General features: G+C 39.3%; 3 long non-coding RNA genes across 13 annotated transcripts in view; 1 reads left to right on the top strand and 2 right to left on the bottom strand.

Moving 5' to 3' along the window:
- Positions 1 to 18357, top strand: part of LOC116664244 — a 28324-nt gene extending 9967 nt beyond the window's left edge. Inside the window, exons 3-4 of the long non-coding RNA XR_004320662.1 lie at positions 8008 to 8012; positions 17798 to 18357. This is a non-coding gene — a long non-coding RNA (uncharacterized LOC116664244). The remainder of the gene's footprint in view (positions 1 to 8007; positions 8013 to 17797) is intronic.
- The window catches only part of LOC116664242, a 546043-nt gene that overhangs the window by 253200 nt on the left and 266924 nt on the right, over positions 1 to 25919 (bottom strand). For all 11 annotated transcript variants that reach the window (XR_004320658.1, XR_004320649.1, XR_004320646.1 and 8 more), the window contains one exon: positions 12885 to 13025. This is a non-coding gene — a long non-coding RNA (uncharacterized LOC116664242). The remainder of the gene's footprint in view (positions 1 to 12884; positions 13026 to 25919) is intronic.
- On the bottom strand, positions 197 to 4079 carry LOC116664248. Its single transcript, XR_004320667.1, has 3 exons — positions 3602 to 4079; positions 2117 to 2118; positions 197 to 207 (listed from the first exon to the last, which is right to left on the bottom strand). It is a non-coding gene; the product is annotated as an uncharacterized LOC116664248 (long non-coding RNA).

Below are 25919 nucleotides of genomic sequence, written 5' to 3'. Positions count from 1 at the left end.
AATGTTGCCTGCTTTTTCCCTGGTATTTTCCCATTTAAGCTTTAACTTGGATGGGGGGTCAGGGAGGGGTAAACTATTTCCTTATTTAATATTAGAAAGAATATTTTAGAAACAATGTAAAAGTCCAAAAATCCACCTCCATCAACTGTTTGTTGTTTTCCGACTCTAATGGCCCGTCTAATCCCCTGACCCTGCACTCTTCCCATCCTGCTGCTGATGTCATACAGCCCTCACTCATCACACCAAAACCTCTTCACGTTTTGGGGGACTCCTTTCCAAGCTGAGGGTCTCAACTCAGGTAAATTGCAGCACCGATCCCTCTCTGACCTTTCCTCCTCAATTCCCGATTCCCACTGCACTATCTGGGCCCCACTGGCCACAGTCCAGGCTGTGCTTCTGAGTCAGTCTCTGTGGTTAGATCACATTCCTGCCACCAGATGTCCTCGGTACAATACTCACCCTAGTCCCTTTGCCCACTGATGATCTTTCTTAACTCACTCACGCGGGATCATTATTTCTGGCATCTTTCTTAGGTATAGGCTACCCGGGTTTCCTCCCTAGAGGGCCTGGCATGCCTCACATATCTGACCAGCCTGCCCGTGCAGCCTTCTGGGTCTGGCTCAGTTCACAGCCCCCATAACCCCAGCAGTGACATCCACTTCCTCGGGCAAACATCACGACGTCACTTCAAGTAAGGCGCCCTTTCTGCACCTGAAATACATGACATTTGAAGCTGCCATTGTTCTACAAATACACTTCGCAGTAAAGCAAAAACACTCTAAAAGGGAAAGGCAATTTTCTCCAACCGACGGGAAAAGTCTCCTCTCACTGATAAAATTGCTGACATCTAAAATCGTTAACTCAAAGAAAAAAGTAATAATTAAAGGGGAGAAGAATGAGAGTTTGGTCCTGGCTCTGCCCCTTGCTAGCCATGAAACTTCCAGCAATCATTATGCTGAGTCTCAGTTTCATTATCTGCTTAAGAGGTCAGCTGGGAGAATTTTTAAATATGATAATGTGTGTGAAAATACACGTATAAAAGTTAATGTGCCTAATGAATGTAAAATATGGTATTATTATTAGACCTCTTGATTATAAAAGAAAATTCATGCAAGATGCAAAATTTGCTCCCAGAATTTGAAAAATTGTCCATATTCAACAAAGAATCATCTCACTCCTTAATTACTGATGATAAATCTACATACTTTAAAAATCAGGTAAAATAGGAAGCTTATAGACCAGAGAGCCTCACACCTAATTCTCATCTAAAATGGGGCCAAAATACACATTTTTTCCCTCTATCCCTTCAACCTATCCCCAGCATAAGGTGTGAAATATCAGATGGTTAAAATAAACACTATGATTAGCTCACATTTTAGAACAAAATGATTGGAAGAGGTATTACAGGTGATTTGATCCACTAACCCAAATTAACTTTAAATCTCTGCAGTTTCAAAATGGTCGCTTAGTCTGAACTTGAACATAGTGTAGTAACAGGGAGCTCATTACTGTAACAAGAGCCACTCGACGTTTTTAATAACTTCTCAATGTGTGTGGAGGGGAGGGAATGGGGACATCTCTGGACGATAAAACCAGTAATAACATGCACTTTTAAACCATCTGCATGTGTCCACGAAAACAACCCCAACCAGATATTGCAGAGGCTCAGAAAAGTGATGTCATGATGGGAGTACACGGGTGACGAACATCCTTGTAAAGACACTCAACAATGTGCTACAAATGTGATACTTAACCTTGAATTGAATGTATTGGGGATTTTTTTTTTTAAAGCCTTTCATTAAATCAGTAAATTAACAGTTTTGAAAAAAGCCAGTTTAAGCCCGCCATGTCTCCTTGGCTCCAAGTTAAAATGCTACAACTTCAAATATTCCTTTTGTGGCATTGTTTTGAGTTCTTCTGCCATTTCAGACACTGTTCTTTGAACACACTCCAGATTACCTCTGTCACTTAAATTGTGGTGTTCAAGAATGAAACAAAACACTTCGAGAATGGTATAACCAGTAACCTTTGTATTCTCAAACCTAGGTAGCAACATGCTGGTATTAATGCAGCCTTGAGCTCTGTTACTGCTCATTTGTTTGTGATTACATCGTACTCCTAACTCATACTGAGCTTTCTTGTCATTAAAACTTAAATCTTTTTTGCACATCCTTTTTATCTATCCTACATACATACTTGGCCATGTGAGTTTGGGGATATGCATTCAGGGCCCGAAATCAATTCCTAATAATACTTCATGTTGTTGAATGTCACCCTGTCTTAGAAAAATATGGATACTAGGATTTAAGGAGAGCGGGTAAGGGTACAGTGTGACTATCCACCGTCAGTCAAAATCCTGTCAGACAGTGTCTGTTCTGTTTCTTCTAGCTTATTCTACTCCCAAGTTTGATGATTTGGAATTCTATACCCACACGCAAGTAGTCAGAATTAACAACAATACGTAACATTTTGGAGCAAACATGTTATGTGTTAGTGCTTTGATGACAGCTTCACGTTATTTACCCCACTTAATCCAGTGAGGCAGATGCTATTACCCTCACCATTTTAAAGACAAGGAAACTGGCTTCCAAAGATTCAGTAACTTGCCCAAGATCACATTCTAATAAGTGGTGGAAGCAGGATTTGATCTCAGTCTGAGCCCTAATCACTGTAACTATAATCCACTATATTGCCTCTGTCAGTCACTAAAAAATGAATAGGATTAAGGAGAGAGCCATAAAGTATGCCTTTATGAAAACTGCCTGATGACACTGATTATCATCTCTGAATATAACCTTTCAAGCATTCACCTAAAATCATTAACACTCAGCTTATCATCCTCCATATTAACCCAAAGGAATTTTTAAAGTTTTGGTCATTGCCTTGCTTTAGCTCAGATACACTGCTTTGTGAATTCCCCTGACCTACTGATTTAATAATCCCACAAAGAAGGAAACTGGATTAGTTTGATAATGTTTCTTAATAAACATATACCAACCTCTAGGAATCACTGCTTCCTTTGCTAAATGTTCGTCAACCATTTCTTCAATGATTCATTCCAAAATCTTACCTATGATCATTTCTTTGCCCAGATTATAGTTTATGGAAAACTTCTTATCCCTTAAGAAAAATTGAAGAGCGTTTACCTGTCTTTACCCTTCTAATACTACTCCCACTCTTCACAATAAAGAATTTTGAAGAGATCAGAAAACCTGACCGGTCTATCTCAAATTCATTGTGCTTTAGAGCACTAAGAAACTGGGAGTATAGCTAATTTTATGTCAACAGTACATAAAATGTGTGTTTTGAAGCAATAAAAAGATGGCAATGAAAACTATAAAGTTCATGTTTATAAAATAAAGTAATGAAAAGTAAATTGTTCCTCCATCTGAAGTAAATTCATATGATTCCTTTGTATAAAACCTGTGCTTGAAAGTAAGTGCTTGTGGCATACTCAAGCTATTGATTTCTGCAAGTTAATAATTTCTACCAGTGGTGTACAGTCCCTAGCTGGCTGGTCAAACATCTGTCAGCCTGCGTCATGTTCCGAAAAGTCAGTCAGTGGGTCAATAAAATTTGTGACTGTCTTTGGTGTGGAGACCATTCTAGAAGATGCAGTGGGGAAATGTAAAGCAAAGAAATGCAGAAATTGATTCAGGGACGAATGAATCTCAATGACATCTCTCTGGATAAGAAAATAGAAAGTCAAATTTAAGGCAATTTAATGCTTCTCTTGGCACAGACGCAAATTTTCCTGAAATGACAAGTTAGTTTAAATCTATATATTCTCACTTTATGTTTTTCTTGGTAATGGAAAAACATATTTTCAAAGAGGTTAGATTTTGCTGTAGTAATATATCCCATACCTTTCAAGCTTTAAGCTCTCTCTTCAAGTATGAGGATGTTTATTGAATAACATGGGGACTGGCAAGATGCCCCTGAAGTCACAGAATCGAGCGGACCTGACCCTCCGTGTCGTCCTGGGCAGAGAAGAGAACGTGGTAGGTACGCCCCCAGGAGTACACCAGGAACTCGGCTCAAAAGCCAAGGGAGGAAGAACAGAAAAGGCCACTCTTAGGTAACCATATGGTAGCAGGATCCTAAGAACCCAAGGGATCACGATCATGTTTAAAGACAACTCTCAAACCCAGAAACAAAAGCTGGGACTAAAAACTCCAGGCTGTTACATCCTTGCACAAGCTGGTGTAAAACAAGAAATGTGAAGTTAGTGCTGGGACAAAGCCAGGAGAGAAAACCAGATCTAAATACAGCAGCCTGTTCTCTCAGCCAGATCCGTGGAAGTGCTCTGAGTCAGGTTACCCTGAATGCAACACATTATTCTCTTAATCGAGCTTTGAGAAGGAAAATGCGATGTGAGTCGAGAAGGAAAAAGCGATGTGAGTCACCAGAAGCCTATTCATAAAGTTATCTAAATATAGCTTTTAGTTGTCTTCATTTAGGAAAAACTCCTCCAGATACAATATAAAAAGACATATGAATCAGGTGGCTACAACTGATCCTGCTATTCATACTCTGGCTTCTAACAGAAAGCTGCTGGCTTTAAATAACTTTGTGCTCTCACTGTGGAGATTACAGACCCCAAACACCAAGAGAGGCGCATTTAGACGCAACCAGTCTAATTTTTGCACACCTATGCTTACTGCATAGTAGAACCTCAATGATATTTAATTAATAAATCATCAGAGAATTAGACAAAACTATTTCCCTACTTTAACTCAGCTCTACGTGACTTCCATTTCAAAATCTTCCAGGGTAACTTGTTAAAAACGCAGAACTACTGAATCAGTCTCCAAGGGGGCAGAGCCCAGGTACGTCCCTCAAGATGGGGTCCCAGGTGGGAATATCAGTTCATACTCTCTGGAGTCAGGCTAGTTACTCGCCCTGCGCCTTTCACGAGTCTCACTACCTCCTTGAGCATCTCCCTCATTCACACAGCAATGAGTAGAGTAGCGCCTCCCCCTCAGGTTGCCGTGAGGATCACAGGATGTCATGTTCATGAAGCCTGCAGCACTACACCTGTCATCTGCTTAATGCAAAGGAAATGGGAGCGTTACAGTCAGCAAATGCCACGTGGCGTTAACGACAGAGGACAGAACACTTTGGTCCTTTTTCTCCCCCTACTAAGAAACAATAATCACCAATCACAATCATTAACATTACTACTATCAAATACTAACCATGTGCTAAACAGTCCAAAATAGGCACTTTACATGCTCTAATACTTTCACAAGAAACTCAGCATTGTGTCTCTCGCACAGAAAACAAGCCTCCGTGTCTTCATAGGTAGAGGATGCCAGAGCTGTTCTTTCTTCACCCAGACGTGAGGCTCAAAGCCAAACGACCTGCATTTGAATCTCAGTAATGTTTGTATCCCAAACTTTACTGCATAATAAATATCCTATATCTTAAAATAAAATACATTTTCCTTCTGAAGAGAAAAAAAAAAGGATGTTTTCCCTTAGAACTCTCAAGAATGCGAGTTTTTTTAGTGTGTGACAACCAATATTAAAACGAGGATTTTTTATCTATTCACTCTTATTCATAGTCCATGAGGACATCCTGGGGACAGGAAGTTCATTCTCAAGACTGTCTAGATTAAGATCTCATAAAACCATTCCAGATAAAAACACTGTTAACAACTGAAATTCATTATCTGGGAATTTGCTTTTTGGGTTATTTTTATAAACAACATCACCACTGAGCCAATAAGCCGGTAATACTTACTGAGCACCTGCTAAATGGTTGAGTCTGGGAGGACATGTTGGTTCCATACTTGTAGTGAGACTGCTCAGTCCTGATGACCTTGCAAAGAGGGGAAAACCTTTTCCCACTTAATAACTTAACACTAGCTGATAAAATTTTAAGTCCTATAGTCTATTTGCACTTTATTTTGGGAATTACTGTTGTTTTATCTTTTCATCCATGAGATAGTGACTCCCACTTTACAATCTCAGTTTTCTGCAGCATTCAGAAAAAAGTTCAATACCTTTTTGATCATTGCTTTCAGTAAGTTTTTTTAAATTTGTTTTTGTTGTTTTGATTTAAAATTCAAAATACATAGAGAATAAAATACAATACCCTTGCTGGGCAAATGAAGGCTACCCAGCTAAAGAAGTGACTTCTTCATATGCCATTCCTCTCAGGATAAGGTGAGAGTCACTTCAGGCAATTTTAGATTTGAATCACTTCTATATGCATTTCAAGGCTCTCAATATTCTACTTAGCTCCCAATCCCTTATTTGTCATAAAAATTCTGACTGAATGGTTCCTTAGGTAAAGGCAAGTTCTATTTTATTTCTCCCACTAGTTTTATTAGTTCTAAGGAAGATACTGAATATTTAATAGGTTTAGAATTGGCTAGGATATGTGAGTTGGCATCAAGGACATCCCTCATGACGGGGTCACCAGGTGGGAATATCATTAGCAGGCAGCATGACTTCCCTGCGACATAAATTTACTGAAGACGGCACAAAGAAGCTTGGAAAACAAGGTGATGTTGCTTCCCTCTGTGACATCTCCTTCACCCAGCTTTCCTCACAGGGCACAAGGCAGTAGTCAGAGCCTTTTCTCACTGAAGGCACAGCTTAAGAACAGGACAGAGCACTGCCTGATGGACGTGTTTTCTGGAAGCCCTGAGGTTTCCTTCTAGCTTTCAATTTCTTTCATATTAGATGCGAATGCTGAAGCAACAACTCAGAAGCTGTGGCCCTCATTAGAATGTGCCAAAGAGCAGTGATTTAAAAAAAAAAAAAAGAGCTTTCATTTGCACTTCTAACCCAACAAATTTGCAAAACAAGTGAACGTAAAAGAACAGAGTCTCATTGGTCAGAGTGAACGTTCCACTCAAGTCACTATCCCAGGTTACAAGCCTGACAGCCCCACAAAGCAAACTAACCTTCAGTAATCAGTTTATATTCTGAAAGTACTCCTGCCCACGAGGCTTGCTCTGAAGAAACATACGATGTTTTACTAACTCAAACTTTTCATTCATTCATGCTAGAAGGACTTCTTGAGTCCCTCCGCTCCATCACGGAGAGGGCTGTGTGCAAGGCAGGAGGTGGGGTAATCTCATGGTAAAAGACAGTCACGAAGCTGACCTCAGAGAACTTAACAATTTTATTGGGAAGACAAATCACTACCACAAGTTACAGGAAAAAGAAGTATGATGAGTTTCATTACAGGAAAGTGTGGGAGGCCATGAAAACATACTGGAAGGACCTAGTTTTGTCTGAGGATCAGGGAAGGCTTCCCTGAGGAGTAGCTTGTGCGCAGATCTCCATGAGATAGGTAGAGGTTACCTAATGTGTCAGAACCTCTTATGCACAATTTCAGATGTTCTCAGCCTCACCCAGCTTTTATTCCATTTGCCACAGAGACAACCAGCACTCACTCGGCAGGCTCTGCTCTACTTCACGCCACAGCAGCCTCAAACTGCTTCCCTTCAGCCCTGCCTGTCTCCCAGCTCCCACACCGGGGCCTCCCTGCTGGTCCCTCAGGATTCACTCGGTGACTACGTGCAACCTGATGTGTGGGGGATTTCAAAGCCAGGGAGATGAACCTTTGCAGTGCAAAAGGGAGGATGGTGGATAAAGACTTCCTTCTCCCCATGCCTGTGGACTGTCCTGGGAGGGGTTAGCTTCTCAGAGGGCCGTCCAGCACAACTGGAGCCATAGGGTTCCCTGAACAGACTCCACCGCACATCTTTGCTTGGCTCTCCCTTCCTCCTCCTGTTTCACCCTCCTGTCTCTCACTGCCGCTCCCTGGAGCTTAAGTCTCTAGTAAAGGAATAATTGACTTGTTTCTGCTGCAGACTCACTTTCTAGAAAATTTAAGCTAAAACTTAAGTAGAGGAATTGTATTCTAGACAGGGAACCACAAGTACAAACCCAGAGCTCTGACAGAACATAATTGAATATGGCTAGACAAAGAGCATGAGGGGAAAAAAAAAAAAAAAAAAAGGCTGAAAAGGAAACCATGAGGAGCCAGATAAGGTAAGAGTTGATATATTGGTTTAAAGAGTATAACTATCCAATACAGTAGCCTTTAGTCACTTGGGGCTCTTGGGTACCTGAAATGTGATAAGTCTGAACAAATTCTATGTGTAAGATACACATTAGATTTCAAAGACTTAGTACAAAGACAGGAATGTAAAACATCTCACATGTGATGTTGATTATATATCAAAATAGTAACATTTTAGAAATATTGGGTTCAATAAATTATTAAAAATAATTTTACCTGTTCATGTTCGTAATGTGGTCACTAGAAATTTTTAATTATATTGGTGGCTCTCACATTTCTATTGGACAGTGCTGCTTTAGACTTTATCTTAAGGACAATGGGAAGCCACAGGCAGTTTTAAGCAGGATAGTAACATAATCTGATTTGTCTTTTTGGAATATCACTCTGGCTGTAGCGTGGAGAATCGAATTGGGGAAAATCTAGCTGCAAAGACCCATGAGAAGGCTGATGAAGTAATTCAGGAAAAAAAAAAAAAAGGAAATTTCGTCCCAGATTAGAAGTGGTGGCACGGCGATTAAATGGGAAATAGAATTGGCAAGTCTTGATGAAAGACTGGATGGAGAGATGAAAAAGGTGCTGAGGGTTTTGGTGTGGATTCCGGTGTGGGCAGCTGGATTGACAGTATGACACTGTATAGTTGTGGAATATTGAAGGAAAGAAAAGCCAGGAGTGAATTCAGCTTTAGAAATGATGACTTTGAGATGCCAGCGGGACATCAAATGGAGAAGTTCAGTAAGCAGCAGGTTATACGTACCTGGAGGGGGCTCAAAAAACAGTCCTGAGCTAGAGATTTAGTATTGGGAGTCATCAGTTACATTTTAATTGAAACCACAGGAGTGGATGTGATTACCTGCAGACAGGATATAGAGGAGGAGAAAGAAAGGACATGCCACCTCCTCATTTGAACTGAAACCCAACTTCCCACAAAGGCAGTAATTTTCCCCTAAAGTGAAAGAGATGCCAAGGGTTTTGCTGTAGATTTGGGTATTGAAAACTGTAAAAGGTGATAAACAGCCATCAAGGTGAAGCTGTTTATCCTCACACATCCCTTGTACCTTAAGTCCAGCAGTAATTCAGAATCATCCATGTTTCTTATTTTCACTTCCAGACTATTACTTTTATCTGCCCCTTGGAGGCTCACATTTTTTGACTATAACATGCTCCAGCCTTCCTCATCGTGGTCATCTACCCACCTCCTAGACCCTTTCCCTCATTTACCATTTTTCAGTTAGGTCTTATCTAGCAACCCTCATTTCCAGCCCAAGTCTTAAATTATCCTTGGAGATTTTAAGGTACAACACTTGGTTTCCTGACACCCTCACCTTTAGTGACACCTCAACCCCTCATTCCCATAAGCATACTGTGAATCTGATCATCACTTGCAAAATCATGCATTCAAGTATTTCACTCTCCAACTACAGTTTTCCACATTTCTCTCTGCACAGCTACTCTCCCCTTGAATCACAGAAGTGTTTCCTCTTTCTTCTTGTCTTTCTCCCTATTCTGCTTTTCACTCCCGTCCTTAACCTGCTTATACACCCTTCACCTGACCTTTTATTCTTTTGTCAAACCTGCACAAACCCAAATATACATCTCTGACTGCCTGCCCTCAGGGACCCGAGTATTGCTGGAGGAAATCACAGAACAGATTACAGGGCAGATTGAAGTCACTATAAATTTGTGGTCCTCTCCTCACCTGAGCCCTCAACACTGCCCTTTATCGGACTACCTTTCTCTGGGTAACATTTTCCCCATTATCCTAACGATATTTCAAACTCTCTCTAGTGTCTTGAAATCCTAAGTTTTCTTACCTCTTCCTGTGGTCTCCACAAATGATCTCTCACTCTACCTCACAGGGAAAATACACACTGCCATACAGACACTCCCTCAACTTCACATAAAACAGAAAATCTAAGAGCATCACACACAGTGACCTGAAGAGGGGTTCTGCTCCTCCCAGCTTAGACTCATCCCTCCAAGGCACTCCACACCCCTGCTCCTCCAACCTTTCCCAGCACTGTTTCTAAAAATAATTCCTTTGGCATTCTGTATCTGCCATCGCTACCTCTCTAATGAATCCTTGTCAGGAGCCTTTAAGCATCCTTCAGCTTCTCACATCTTAAGGGGGGAAAAAAAGAAGCTTCCTCTTCTCAAATAATCACCTTCTTTTTCTTCATGTTTAATTTGAAAAAAAAAAAATTATAGTAGAACTTGTTAGGGTTGCTGTAACCATTTCCTATTAACTTCTAACCCACTAACCCCTAACCCACAACCTGGTTTATGCCTTGATCACTCCCCTACCCCTGTGTGAACACCTGTTGCCCAGCACATGGGCCTCTTATCTCCAAACTTAAGATCCTTTGATGTGAATGCTTGTCCTTCTATCCATTTTCACCTTACTGTGTTTTCCACTAAATGTAGAACTGACTTTAATCACCTTTTACTTATGTCGTGATCAGCAGGGAGTACAGGGCTATTCACGCCTGAAGCAAAGTGAAATGCACTTTTTCCGGTTGACACTAAGATTCCCCTTACCTGCACTAGATCTCCAGGTGAAACCCTGAACAGTAATGTCAGTCAATTAAAAAGGTACCAGTTGCGTTAAAAACCACTGAGCTGAGTAACTCAGAAGAACCAGAAAACCCAGCTCACCTATCACTGAGGAGTAGCAAAAGCCCAGTCTAAGGGCAACTCAAGCATTTATTTCCTGTGGTTTCAACAGCTCTTTACGAGGACAGGTATCTTTTACTATTTGGTCTTTAACTTGCCAACATTTAACATTAACCCATGTTAAGAAGTGGTAGGAAATTTCACTTAGGTAAAGGATAAAACACCTGGAAAAAACACCTCAGGTCAAAATGCTACAATCGTTCCTCTTCAGTGATTCTTAACCAAGGATATATTGAGACTCTCCTGAGGAAGTTTTTAAAATGCTGATAACTAGGCCCCACATCTAAATACGTATTTCAGTAGATCTGGGGTGAATCCTAAGTTGAATATACTCTACAAAGCTTCCCAAGAGATTTTGTTGTGAGTATTAAAAGTTTTCATTTGAAAGCTTCAAGTATGCCAGGTACAGTGTGAAAAGCTTTACATACATTGTCTCATTTATTCTTCATAGCAACTTTATCTGTGGCTGACAGTTGACTGCTGATACGTACTGGTGCCAGATGCAGAGTGAGAGGAAAATGTGCTAAGCAGCTTGAAGTAAAGGGGCCTCCCCTCCTGAGAGACCTGCAGGTGATTTCTTCCCCTTCTGGGGGTTATCACGTTCGCCTGTAATTCCTGCAACAGCTTGAGCTACCATGAGGTCACGAGGAACCCTCGCCTGACGTCAAAGCTGATACAAGTATGGCAGAATGGAAAAGTGCATTAAACCGGTTCTTAGTTTCAGGCGACATAAAACTGTAAGCTAACTCTGGCTGATTTAAGGACAAAGGTAATTAGTCAAAATCATCCAGTGTGGAAATGAGGCTCAAAGTTACCCAACAAAACCCCAGGCATACAGCAGAAGTGCTGCAGCGAGCGAGCCGCTGCCGTCACAGCGCAGCGCAGCCTGGCCGCAGTCAGCCTGCCGCCGCCGCCGCCCGCAGCTCCGCTGGCGACTGCCGGCCCGTGGCCGTGGCCGATGCCGCAGGTCCGCCCGGCCGAGCCTGGGGCCTAGGCCCGTGGCGCCGCCTCCACGAGTGTTTGGAAGGCAAGTACCTGGGATTCTAGGAATTGGTACCAAACATCTTTGAGCCATTCAGCCTACTACACCTGGTAATACTAACGCTGCCTCATGGTGAGATTTTTTTTACCCAAATCAACGTCTCACTTGAGAATCTGGACCCTGTGAATAAAAGCCATCCTTTCTCAGTCTCACTTTGTCCAATATCAGTATCAGAACACATGTCAAATAGGGAAATCTGAGGAAAGTTTAATAAAGGGACTATTTATGAAGATACGGGCATCACATAGAGAACCACAGGGGAGATTGCTGTGCCCGTCGACCCGTACAGCAGGCTGCTGTTGACCCTCTGAGCCTGAGGGTGACCGGTGCTCAGAACTGAAGCGAAGACAAGCTCATGGGAGAGCTACTGAGCAAACGCTGAGCGCTGCAGCCAGTGACTTTGATCTAACCGGTCAAGGGAAAGGACTTCAACATCACTTGGCCCCAGGAGACCTGGATACTAGAAAACGGCAGAGACTGTAGGTTCTCCTCCCCACTGGCCATTTGCCTCATTTACTGTTGACTTTTGGACCTTCCTCTCTCTTAGGTGATCTGAAAGGAGTCCAGAAGTCAGCAGTCTCCGAATACGCTGTTTCACCTTTCTCAGTACCAAATCATGTCAGCTCATCATTCATGGAAAAAAACAGTGAAATCCTTAAAGACACGTAGATATTAAGCATGGCGGTTTGGATATGGCGGACATATATTACGTAACATTATTCAAAACCCATCACTAGTAAACTCACTCTTGCTTATTTAGAAACCAAAGAAATTTAGAGTCAGAAGCAAGCTGAGATATCATGCTGCACAATGCACCATTTTTAAGACCTAGATGATCAATGACCCAAGAGTATACGGCTATTTGGTGCACAATGATGCTTCCTAGTACTCTGTCCTTCCTATTTTACCTAAACAATGTCAGGCCGGTCTCACCCCATAAGCGTCTTTGTATTTTATCACTGGTTTACACTGAAGGCAGAGAAAGGTACTGAATATAAGGCCATGAGAAAAAGCACCAACAATACCACAGTTTTTGACATCAATAGACAACAAGCAATTGATAATAAGCAGAAGGCCACAGTTTACTCACCACAATATCCATGACTACACTTGAAGAGAAGTGACTTACTTGTTTATCGCTGAATTCCTTAATTGAGAGTTGCCATTTTACTTGCACTTTGCAGAGCTATTCTCAGGAGACATGTAGACTGTAGCTTCAGCCCTCTTGGATGGTTCTTTTAAAATCTTGAATGACTTCTGTTCATTAGCCCTGTTGAATACAAGCACACTTACATAATGCTCTAAACCCCTTTTCCCCCAGAATGGTTTATTCAGGTGAAGTATGAAGCAAATCTAGATGGTAGTAACAGAGCCTCATCTAAATAAACACTGCCCTCCTCCAGCCCCCTCAGCATGCTCTAAACACTCTGATTCATAGAGCCAGATTTTCAAGAAGTATAAACTTACTTGCTTTGCAGAAAATCTCCCTACATCATAACGCATGAACACTTTAGAATTAAAAAAGCAAATTATAATCACGTGGCTTTGTTTCAACTACTTTCCCATTTGCTTATTGCTGCCTTTCTAATTTGTTTATTGAACCAATATGAACTAGGAGTGGATGCACTTTTTCACTAAGTAAAAATAATTTTGTGGCTTAATAAAGAACTTGTTTTATCAATGCAAGTCTATAATTTCATTGCTCAGATTAATGAGGGTACACGGAAATGATTATAAAATCCACAGATAATTAGCAAAAAGTGAAAAAGGACATCCATGTATTTGTAATATATATCAAGATACTCTTCTGAACAACTAAATAATCTGAATACATTATATCCTGGAATATAAATGTTTAACAAACATAAGTAATTTCTTCAAAACTACAAAACAGAAAAAAACACAATTACATACAATGAGATGCACAAGCATGACATAATGAAAATGGATTTTTACAACTTGTTAATTTCCTGTATTTGTGACAGGTATAGTAAATCTCAGTTCATTTTTTCCTCCTTTGGAAGTTTGGGGGGGACAGAGGTCACCCTTTATTCCTACTGCCCCCCTTATGTATTCATATACACTCCTACATACACTTTATGGTTATGGAAATACAAATTACTTTGTGCAAAGATGAGCCTTCATTCAACACTTACTTAGTAAAATATCATTAGCCAGACATTAATGGTAGTGAAGACTTAGAAAAAGCAGTATTACATGATTCCTGGTTCATTATTACAAAGCCTCAGAGGTATAACTGAAGGCACATCAGGATCAGCTTTGGGTAGAGATGGACTCAACCACATGTCATGAATTGGGAAATCCTAAAAGAACCTACCTATTTCCCATAACCTTTCTATTAGAGCTACTTCCTAAAAGACTTACATATCAATCATAGAGATTTTACTAAGGTTAATGTTTGTTCCTCTACGGAATATCTTTATGAATTTTATCTCATTAATCCCCATAACTAGTATGTGAATTAGGTTTACATTTGGAAATATGCAAATAGAGAATCAAAAAAACTAAGTGATCTCAAGTCACATAGCTAACAGACAGCGTAGCTAGGTCTCCAGCCAAATCCTATGAATCTGGTGAAGCCCACGTTAGCATCTCACCGATGCACCTGGGGAAGACAGGCCTGGGTGTGGACATTCGGAAGAGCACTAGGAGGCAGCCAGGAAGACTTAGTTTTAAAAGGGTGATATTTACGTTAGCATTTAGACGTAACAGTACTTCCCATGTCAGCTCTGTTTTTAAGATGTAAACAAGCATTTTTTTCCCCAATGGTCTTTTTAGGAGCTTTCATTGACACAAAAATTCTGGTACTTTCAGAAGAGCTGAAAAAATACAATCATATGTGCACTTTCCAGAAAACGAGTTTTGGTTTTGGTTTCAAGAAAGCCATTTACTTTAATGGAAGTTCCAAGAGAACAGAGACCTTTCTGTGGCATGTATTTCTGTTATTTCCAGTGCCTAGAATATTGGTGCTCATTAAATGAATGCAATCAATTCCATATAATAACTCAAAGACAGAAACAAAACTAACTGCCTAAAGGAGGAGAGTAGTAGGTGAGTATAAACTACCAGATATTTAATGAGGCAGGTAGTCATTTAACAATCCATACGTTTCCTGCAAGGATAAAGCAAAACAAGTACGTTTTCACTGCAGGAAATAAAATTGTCAAGTTCAAGATAAGTGACTACTGATAAAAAAAAAAAATACATGCCTCTTGAGTGGCATCAAATTATGATAGTTCTGTAGATAAAAACATGCCTTTAAAATAAGGCTCCTTGAAGAAGTGGTTGATTGTACTGCTGGGGCAGGAAAAAGTACAAAAAGAACCTGGAGCATCTTGTGATACTTAAATACAGGTAAATGCTTAAAGGAAAGAAAAAAAACGTGGGGAAAATGTTAAAAGGGCATGAGAACTAACATGAAAGCTCACAATGGCCAAAGACAAACAATCTGAACAAAAATATATATAATGATAGTAATAAATTCTAACCCAGAAAGAGAAAGAAAAATACCATATGATATCACTCATATGTGGAATCTAAAAAAGAAAGAAAGAAAATAGAGGACATTAATGAACTCATCTATAAAACAGACTTGCAGACATAGTAAACAATCTTATGGTTACCAGGAAAAGGAGGTGGGAGGGGATAAGTCTGGGAGTCTGAGATTTGCAAATGTTAACCACTATGTAAAAAAATACATAAAAACCAAATTTCTTCTGTATAGCACAGGGAACTATATTCAATATCTCATAATAACCTTTAATAAAAAAGAATCTGAAAATTAATATATGTATGTATATGCATGACTGGGACATTATGCTATACACCAGAAATTGATACTGACTATACTTCAATAAAGAAATTCTAGCCCAAAGAATAAAGTAAGTAGCCATGAGTCCAAATTGATATAAATGATTGAACAAATAAACAAAACAAGGGACAACTATTCCTTCAGAACAATTCCAATTAATAAATGTAGAAAAAAACAAGAGAAATTAAAAATCACCACACCACCACAGTAAAAATTGCTACAGGCAAGATTCACTGAAGGCAGCTAAAATTAGTTGATTAAAGATTAAGGAGAAGCAGGAATATATTTGCATAAACATCTTACCCCAAATACTTATTAAAAGATAAAACACAGTAACTTTACAGTGGAGGAACATAGCAGGCACCACCCTGATCAGGATCAAGGTTGACTCCCCAGGGACAAGACTTATGGATATCAAGTATCCCCTGATATGATGCACTGAGTACATCTCACTTCTGTGTCATTCTTCCCCAGTATCCTTAACCTCAACCTAATTATGGGAAAACATAGAAATCCAGTCAAGGGGCATTCTACTAAAGCACCCAACCAGTACTGTTGTAAAGTGTCAAGGTCAGAAAAGATACGGAAAGACAGGAACTGTCACAGATCAAAGGCAACTAAAGAGTTATGACAGCTAAATGCAATATATGATTCTGGATTGCATACTGGAACAAAATAAACACTAGTGGAGAAACGTGAAATACAGTCTATAGTTTATTAGCATATCAATATTAATTTCTTATTTTAATTAATGTACCATGGTTATATACAATGCTAATATTAGGAGAGGTTTGGTGAAGGGCAACTGAAAAATCTTGTTCTATCTGTGCAACTGTAAGTCTAGAATTAGTTCAAAATAAAAAAATTTTTAGAAAAGAGTGCCATGAAGCACCTAATTTAGATAAGACCATTAGGGAAGGGAAGACCCCCTCCCAGAAAATGATTGTTTAAACAGAAACACGAAGCATGAGAAACTATGACCTTTTCTAATCCAAACTACTCATAATGTGTCATTTCTTCATAATTCAAAAAATAAGTTGCATTAAAAATATTTATTACTATATTAAGTTTCAAAGAACTATTACAATAGTTGCAGACTTGTAGTGGCAATTTAACAGCTTAGAAGCAATACATCTAGAAGACTGATCTTGTGTGTGAATGAGATGATAAATTCTCATGAAATATAAAAACCTTGAAGATTTTTTGTAGTTATATATTCAATAGTAATATTCAAAACCATACATTACTTTCTCCTAAACTCTAGTTAGTAATAGGTAATAGGCACATCTCGGGAATTTTGTTTGTTTTTTGTGTTTTGGGGGGAAATTTTAAATCTCATAAAATTCAAGGAAAGAAGATGGTACACTCTACTGCTGTCTCACCTCATCCAATTCCAGGTCATTTTTTCACCATTTAAAAAAAATTTTTTTTTCATTTACTTTTGGGGGGAGAGGTAATTAGGTTTGTTTGTTCATTTGTTTATTTTTAATGCAGCTACTAAGGATTGAGCCCAGGACCTCGTGCATACTAAGCATAGACTCTACCACTGAGCTGTACCCTTCCCCTCTCATCATTCTTTTGGTCCTTTCCATGAAGTTATCTTTTCCCACTAAAATAAGACAAGTAAACCTAGACATCTACCGATTAGGAAGCATGTGCTATAATCAGATTTAGGGACACAGGTTGATAATAGTGAAAGCAATTTTAAAGATCATCTAATCCAGTGGTTCTCAACTCTGTAAGACCAAAAGCCTCTTTTTATATCAAATGTTTAATCACGGCCCCTTTATTATCCTGAAACTGAAATTCCAAGATAATACAACCAACCTGCACACAATTTCAAATATGTGTGTATAATTCCACACCATAATCAAAAAGGAGAATGACAAGGAAATTAATTTAAACTGTATTTCAAACTGTAGAGGTTAAGCACAACTACACTAGAAAACACAAGAAAAGTAGTCAGGCACAAGCTCTACATAAATCACTGTGACTGGCAGTGCTACAAATGCAGACTGACATAAGAGTATTAGCAACTCCGATTCCACGAGCAACATGCTGTTGGAACATCATTTCCTGGATAGTAAACAACTCTTTGAAAATCCCAAAGAAAACAATTTTCTCCCAATATACACCTACTGGTTCCTGTAAAGTATAATATATGTTAAATTTTGAGCCTCTATTTTTTAAAAAATATATTTTTATTGAAGTACAGTCAGTTTACAATATTGTGTCAATTTCTGGTGTACAGCACAATACTTCAGTCACATAGGACCATACTTACATTCATTCTCATACTCTTCTTCACCATAAGTTACTACAAGATATTGAATATGGTTCCCTGTGCTATGCAGTATAAACTTGTTATTTATCTATTTTATATATATATAAATATTAGTTAGTATCTCCAGATCTCAAACTCCCAATTTATCCCTTCCCACTCTCTTCCCTCCCTCTGAACCTCTATTTCTTTAAGCCATACAGAAAATACTTTGCTGTATGCCTAAAATGAATTTGTTTCTAGGCTTTGTTTGCCTATATGAACGTTCCCTGAGACATAAAAGTCTTACTGGATACAGAACTTTTTTTTTTTTTTTTAACTGTGCTGGACCCATTCACCCATTTCAGGACATTAGGTATTTCTGATTTCCACTCAGTAAATGTGAACTGAGTTTCCCCAATCATTTTGACAGTTAAAACATTCCCTAGGACATTAAAACCACTGATATAGACCAGCACTCATTTAACAGACCAGGAAGTTGAGACTCAGAGTCTGCACTTTCCCGAGATCACAAAGGTAGTTAAAGATCAAACTAAACGCTAGAATGACACAAGGCTCTTCTTACTATGCTGTGCTGCATTCTTCCATGCCTTCAGTACTTGGTATTCAATATGTAAATTAGAGCTTTCCCATGCTCCATCAACACTAAATAACAAAAACTGCTGCCTCTCTTGAAAACTTTGTTTATCTTCTCCCTTGAGATCCATTAGCTGCAGGAGCCAGAGGCATCCTTTCTAGCGTTCCCTGTGAATCAGCTTTCAGGCCCACTCTCCTATTCTCTCCCTCCTGTACGTCAGCCCCAAGCCAAGCCTGCTAAAATGCTCGGGGATTCTCAACTCACATCAGGAAGAAGATGCAACTATTTTACACCAACATCTCCAAGCGCTGTACGTAGCCATTTCTCTACCAGGGAGAAACAAGTCCAGATCTCTCAGCCCTATGGTTTTATGCTCTTTCATCCAACACGAAGCAGAATTAGTTCTAAATCTGGTAGAAAGCTGCGAAGAAAGGACGATGGAATAGGAGCTGTGCTGTTATCAGCTGTCAGGCAGTCTTCACAAGTTGACAGATCTCTTCACCATAGACATGAATGTGGTTCTAGTACTCAGCCATCTGAGCCACTCTCAGTACATACTGCATTTCTGATCATTGATAAGACCACCCACAATATTGATATTAGGTGACTAGTTACCCAACTAACCCCATATTGATGGAAATGTTTCCCAGAGGAAAACAGGCCTTTGTCACACCAAGTGTCTTTTACACGTGTTCTGTCATTGGACAAGATAAAGCTATTGTGCACATCAGTTTCTTTCTACTACTTTTTGGTATTAAATCATAATCCTTTATGAAGGAATAGATTCTAGGGAAGTGTTCTTAATATTAGCATTCTTTGCATTGACAGAATCTGTAAAACCACCTGTCAAAACAAGAAGGGCCTTTTATCCTCACTGATTCTGCAGACATCCTCAGACAAATTAGATATAAACCATAACTCACATAAGGGATAATTAAAAATATCTAATTTAAAGTTCATGAAGTTCTTTCTGAAATAATGTCTCATCATGTGAAATGTAGTATCTTTCTCTGAGAAGTATTTTTTCCTGTATTTAAAATCCATCAAAGTCATGACTTGTTAGGGATTCCAGTTAAATGACTCTTAACAAAAAAAGTAAATTCCAATTTTAAGAAGGATTAACATTCAGTGAAAATATTCAAAAGGTATTTTGTTCAAAGAATAAGTGCTTCAGAAGGTATTAGAGAGTAAGAAACTGGAAGATTAATTCCCTTTAAAATAATGGACTTCTGAACCAAACAGTGAGCAGCAAATTCTATACTTTGGACTAGAGAGTGTATTTGTATATTTATCAATCTGCAAGTTAGCAAAAATTTTTTTTAATATATATTCCTATATACATGTGAATGAAAATACTGCAACCATATCAGTAAACAAAGAATGCTGAAACCAAGTCATCACCAGCTGCCGCCACACCACAGTGAGGACAGGCCTGCAGCCCTGCCTCTGCAGCCACTCACAATGGTGCCCTCTGAGCGGACTCAGAATAAGAAAGGACAGGATACTGGCCCTAGATAGCTAGGTGCTTGTCAAAGGAATGAATTCAGTGAGCCCAAATTTTGCTTCCTCCCACACATAGAAAAGCACTAAATTCTTTAACTTGATATGCCCGGTTTTCTTTAGATAACAAGCAATCTTTATTGTTCCAACTACCTGGTCTTCGTTGTAAAGATCCTGTATATCCTAGCTCCTCCTCTACCTCTTCGGAGCGGTCCCTCAGAGCAATCTGAGAGGCTGTCATCCCGGCTCTAGTCCTCCCGCCAAATAAAACATAACTCTTCTAACTTTTAGGCTGTGCATTTATTTCAGTCGACATATATATATCTGACTATGCTTCTAGTTACAATGTTGTGCCAATTTCTGGTGTGCAGCATAATGCTTCAGTCATACATACACATACATATATATTCGTTTTCATACTCTAGAAAAATTTTAAACACGCATTTTCTCCACTTTTATTATGTTTTTTCATGCTTCTAATACACACACATACACACACCTGAAGTAAGCATAGTACAAGCCCACCGAATTCTTTGTCTCCGAAACAAAAGTTCATTAAAGCATTTCTCTAATGGATGAAAATATTATCTAGGAAGATAGTCCTGGCTATATTCAGTTCTATTCAAGAGGTATGTGGTGGGCGCTTGGAGTAATAAGACATGTAATAAAAAATCCCTGCCCTTGTAAAATCCAAAAATAACCAAAATTATGATAACTGAAGATACAATACTCTAAGTCAGGTTCCGGATTAACATTTATTTGCACTGGGGAATTTCATCTAACCCCACAGCTACGTCCACTGACTCCACCTTTGGGAGGCATTTGGGCTTTCTCCTACATTCCAGCCTAGATCCACCACAGAAGCAGCTCTTTAGTCATCAACCCGGGGTTCATTTCAAAGCCTATGCATGCAAGCTCACTCCCTCCCTCCCAAGGGACTGGAAAGGCAAATGAAATACAGCCTCCACGTACCCAAAAATCCTAATGCAACAGAGATCTCCGCCTGTTCAGGAGAGGTTATTATTTAATTACTCTGAGGACTTTTGGAAAAAATGAGTAGGGCTAGCACCAAAAACAACTTTCAACTAGTAGAAGAATTTATCCCTGTTTATGCCTAGCTTTTATCCTTCAACATATCTTTCAAATGTAAATGTAATGACATGTAAATTAACCTAATTTTTATCATAGTCATCTGAGATTTACATGTTTTGGGGGTGTTTACCATGAACCCACGTGGTACACTGCTGCCACTCTAATCAATACCACTTTGGATGAAGGCGCAGGAACAGCTCACATCCAGCCTTCTGGCCTATCTGCAGAGCTCAAGAGAAGGAACGTCTACCTTCCTCTACTGAGAAAAATCTCAGTGACCCAGTGTGCTTGCCCAAAGTGTCTTCCCACTGCCGATGAAGTCCAGGAGGAATCATAATATAATGCTCTGGCCCAAAAGTTGACCTGTTAGTTATCACTTGATTCTCCAATTTATCATTTGGCAGGTTCTTTAAGTACCATGCTTGAGGATATCCTGTTAATGAAATGCATCCTCTTGTAAAATACCAGGATTAGAAAGCCCAACCACGAATTTACTAATTAGCTATGCCTAGAAAAATTGTGCTGAGGTACATACAAACTATGAAATTCCAAGCTCAGCAGATTAGGAAGAAACTATCCTTTAAAACAAGAGGAGAAAAGAAAGAAATTCCCATAAAGTGGTATTTAGAATAGAAAGCACAACTTGCTTAACAGGAAAGGAGATGTCATTTGTAGTCACGAAAATACACTGATTAAAAAAAAAAAAATCAAGAACATTTATCCTGAAAAATTATTTTTTTTAAAACGCATATTGCTCAACTGCATTGTGCTGTTAAATAAGCAGTTGTACACCAACTCTGTGTCAAGTAACTGTAACAGTGTAAAATCAGTTAATGAAGCTTCAAAAAAAAAATTGACCTGGGACTACTACTAGGAAGGCAAAGAAAATAAGCTGTTTTTCATCTACTTAAGCAATTCAGTGACTGCATCTTGATTACCAAGACAAAGTTAGGACAGCATTCCCTAGAATCTGATTAGCCTGGAGCTCTTTGGGTAAAAACAGAATTTCTTACCATTGTTGCTATCAAAATTTTATGGGACAGTTAATAATAGAAACTCCACTCTGTATTTTAGCGGAAAAGGTGACCTTGGTTTACCGAAATAAAGTAAAAATTAGAAGAGATACCAACCTGATCTCTTTTAGTGAAAGTCATCAGATTCTATTAACAGTATCTCAGATACCTGTCCCATAGCTCTAAGGTGAGAAATTTACTCATCTAATATTTTTTTCCTAAGGTTTACATGTTTATTTGGCTTTTGTTTTTTGATCTGCCCACCTCATCACACTCTTAAGGTGAGAAATCATCTACTCATAGCCATTTTTAATCTTCAGGCTTGTTTATTGACTTGTTTTATAACTCTCCCATCTCATACCTTAACTCTTCACCTTTGTGGTTCTCTAACTGCATTCTGCCAGTGTTCTACCAATCCTTAACTAGGAGTTGAAGAAATAAGAATGTTATATCAGCCAGCAATATGCCTGAGCAATTTCCTATAAGATGATACTCAAAAGAATATGTTTCATAGATTCATAAAATCTCAGAAATAGAAGGAACTTGAAAATTTAATCCAACCATCCTATTAATCCTCACCAAATGTCTAACTTTAAAATATCTGCAATGAATTCGCTTACTACTTCTCAATTACAGCCTATTCACTTTTTAGCTGGTTCTGATGACCAAAACAAAATGTGTTTCCCAAATCTTCTATCCAGTAATCCTAGTTTTATACTTTGGAGCACTCCCCCAAAGGTAGGGGGTGGGGGAAAATGAACTTATTTTTTTCTCATCAGACCTTCAAAGATTTGAGGACAACAATCTTATCTATATTTAGTTTTCTTTCCATCTTGCTAAATATGTCCATTTCTTTTAATTTGTCTTTTTCGATGTGATTTCAAGCACCTCCATCTAAACACCTTCCTCTTTGGGGACCAAGTAGGATTTAGAATCTGGACTGAGCCAGAAATATTAACCTACCCTAGGTGGCTGTAGGTAGGGAACTTCTGAGCCAAATCCTTGAAGGAGAACCAGGAATCTAAGCCCATTATAACCCATACCAACAATAACTCTAGAACTGCAGAATAGAATTAATAGCAAAAAACATAGCCTAGAGTCTATGGCCAGGCAGACATAGGGGTAGATTGCAGACACCCAGGAGGATGATGTCGAATGTATTAGAGCACTGGTGGTACATCTTTATCAGCTAGTTGTTGTGTATGCATATGTGAAGAGTTGGATCAAGATCTTAAATCTCTTATCCACATTCAGGGTATAAATAGGTCAAGAGTGAAGAATTTCCAAAAAATTTCTTAATAGAGCTATTTGGATCCTGTGCACCCCAACCTTTCTAAAAGGTAAGGGAACATTTGTCTTTCCTTGCCTTAGATCTAGTGAAAAAGCTTCAACAGAACTACTCAAAAGTCCCAATAACTGCTATCTCAGAGTGAGAAAAGACTGAATGTCTCAGCGACTGACTGACACTTGAGAAACCTAAAGCCAGAAGCACCGATGGCAGAGCAAAAGTAAGACAGCAATTTGGTGATTTATCCTGCCCCCACCCCTAGAATGCATCAGAACAAAAGACTCTAGAGGATTTTCTGGGAGCCACGTACATGCAAGAGAACATTGGAGTGGGATCATTTTAGGTCTTGTCTGAGAGGGTGGGCTACAAAGATGATGAGTCCTCGGCAGAGAGTAGCTAAATGTGAATGGTTGAATTCTCAGGGACTAAAGAAGCTCTAAAAGACAAGGTACAATAAAGGGGCACCTTTTCTTGTTGAGGTAACTCTAGATAAGAAGTCTCCAGAAGATGGAGAGTCTCTAAAGAAGCCACAATTAAGTCCCACCAAGAGAGTCATGCTTAAGCATTCACCAAGCTCCAGAGAACATGAGGGCAGTTTTTGTAGCACCAGTAAGGGAAAACCTTCCCTGCCCTTCCCTTTTCCACATCTTCACTATACCCTCCACCACTCTCTAATTCCAGAGGATTCAGAAATCATGGTTATGAGTATGGAGAGCAAAGCACACACGGCATGGAATGAGATCAAATGTCAACACACTCTCTTTCGAACTACATGCATTAGCCCACAGAAAGTTCAAGCTCAGGGACAGAATTTCTCACTTTGAATCAAGTTTGAAGTTTTGACAATCATATGGTATTAGGCAACTTAATTTCTGGACCAGTAATTTGTATAATATATGCATAATCAGAAAAATTCCTGACTTTTTGGACAGTTGAAGGAAAAGAAACATTTCCACTGAATGAGTTTTAAAGGACTAAGGAAGACAAAATTAAAACTGCTCCTATAGGCTGTGTCCCTTATTCCCCTGAATTTCCACATTGGAAAGCTAACTTCCAGTGCAATGGCATCAGGAGGTGGAGCACCTGAGATGTAATTAGGTCATGAGAGTGGAGCCTTCATGGATGGGACTAGTGCCCTTATAAAAGCAGCCCCGGAAAGATGCTTTGCCCTTTCTCCCATGGGAGGACATGCTGAAAAGACAGCCATTTATGAACCAGGAAGCCATTTCTCACCAAACACCAAATTTGCCAGCACCTTGATCACGTGCTTCTCATCCTCCAGAACTCTGAGAAATAAATGTTACTTATAAGCCACCTGGTCTATTATAGCACCCTGGCCAGAATAAGACAATTGCTTTCTGATTCTATCCCATGATTTGTACTTGTCCAAAGTAACAGTTATGCTAATTAGTAGATACCATGGGTGAGCAGGGTCTGTGCCAGGTAGAGCCACCACACAACAGAATTCCAGGAGGGGAAGTGCAGAGAGACGTGGCGGGAAAGCCACCCATGGAATTGGGCCACACAGCAGCCCTGATGCCAAGAGCTTTGTAGGTATGACTTTTTAACAGCTTGGTGGGGGGTGGTGAGAGCACACAGCTCTGCCCTTATTTAGCCATTCACAAATTCAAGACTAAGCACTGGGTCTCCCCTTCTCCTCAGATGAGCATTTTATAAGATTAGTTTAACCTCGTCATTTCTATGTTCTAAAAGCCAAAAGGCTTTTGTCTTCTGGACATAGTATTCAAGTCACTCTTGAATAAAGCAAAGAGTGAATCAATTTAATCTGCCAATCGGCACCCGGCTCTAATACTACCATTCAGCTGACACTTTCTAGCTCTTGTGATTTTTATTCAGCGTTACTGTTTTTCTATTAAATATTAGTATATGATTAGATAAAACAGACATATATTTGCCACTCAGTAAGCATCACTGTTTTTCCAGATGTCATTTTTTTATTCGTAAAAAAAAAATCTGTCCTCTTTCATCAATCAAAAAGAAAGAAACAGGAATGATCAGCAACGTGGATTTATTCATTTACCACTTATTGAATTTCATTTGCCCAACACAGTGGCGTAGGCCCAAAGTGAAATTGTTGACTTAAATGACTGAAAAAGCCTGGAGTAAAGTAGATTTTAGCCCTAGCTTATTAAAACCACTGGGACCAGATTTTTTTTCCCTCTTGCCAAGCTGTTTTTGTTTGGATTAGGTCCTTCCCTGGTGGCAGTCATGTGGCTGTAGAAATACCCTGCGATACAATCTTTCAGATCAAAGTCTAGCAGCAGCAAAGATAGAGCCTGATTTCCTGATACATTTTTCTTTTATAGTCCCAGAATTTAGTGCCCATAGATAAAGGGTTAACAAAACCATCTCTGCTGAATTGAGCATCTAATCTTGGGTCAACTGTCTAGCTCTCTTCTCCTGGATATCTGATAGAAGTCAAAAGTCAACTATATTGTTAGACAACATTTCTTATAAATAAACATGCTGTTTGATTAGCAAATTGCACCTGGACTTGGAGGAACTATAAATCAACTAACAAGTGGGTGAGGTTGCCCTGCTTTGGGCTCCCCTGAGTTCA

This window comes from Camelus ferus, chromosome 6, assembly GCF_009834535.1.
Source record: "Camelus ferus isolate YT-003-E chromosome 6, BCGSAC_Cfer_1.0, whole genome shotgun sequence".
NCBI classification, from domain to species: Eukaryota; Metazoa; Chordata; class Mammalia; order Artiodactyla; family Camelidae; genus Camelus; species Camelus ferus.
Note: the sequence above shows the minus strand (reverse complement) of the source record. Positions and strands in the feature narration are given on the sequence as shown.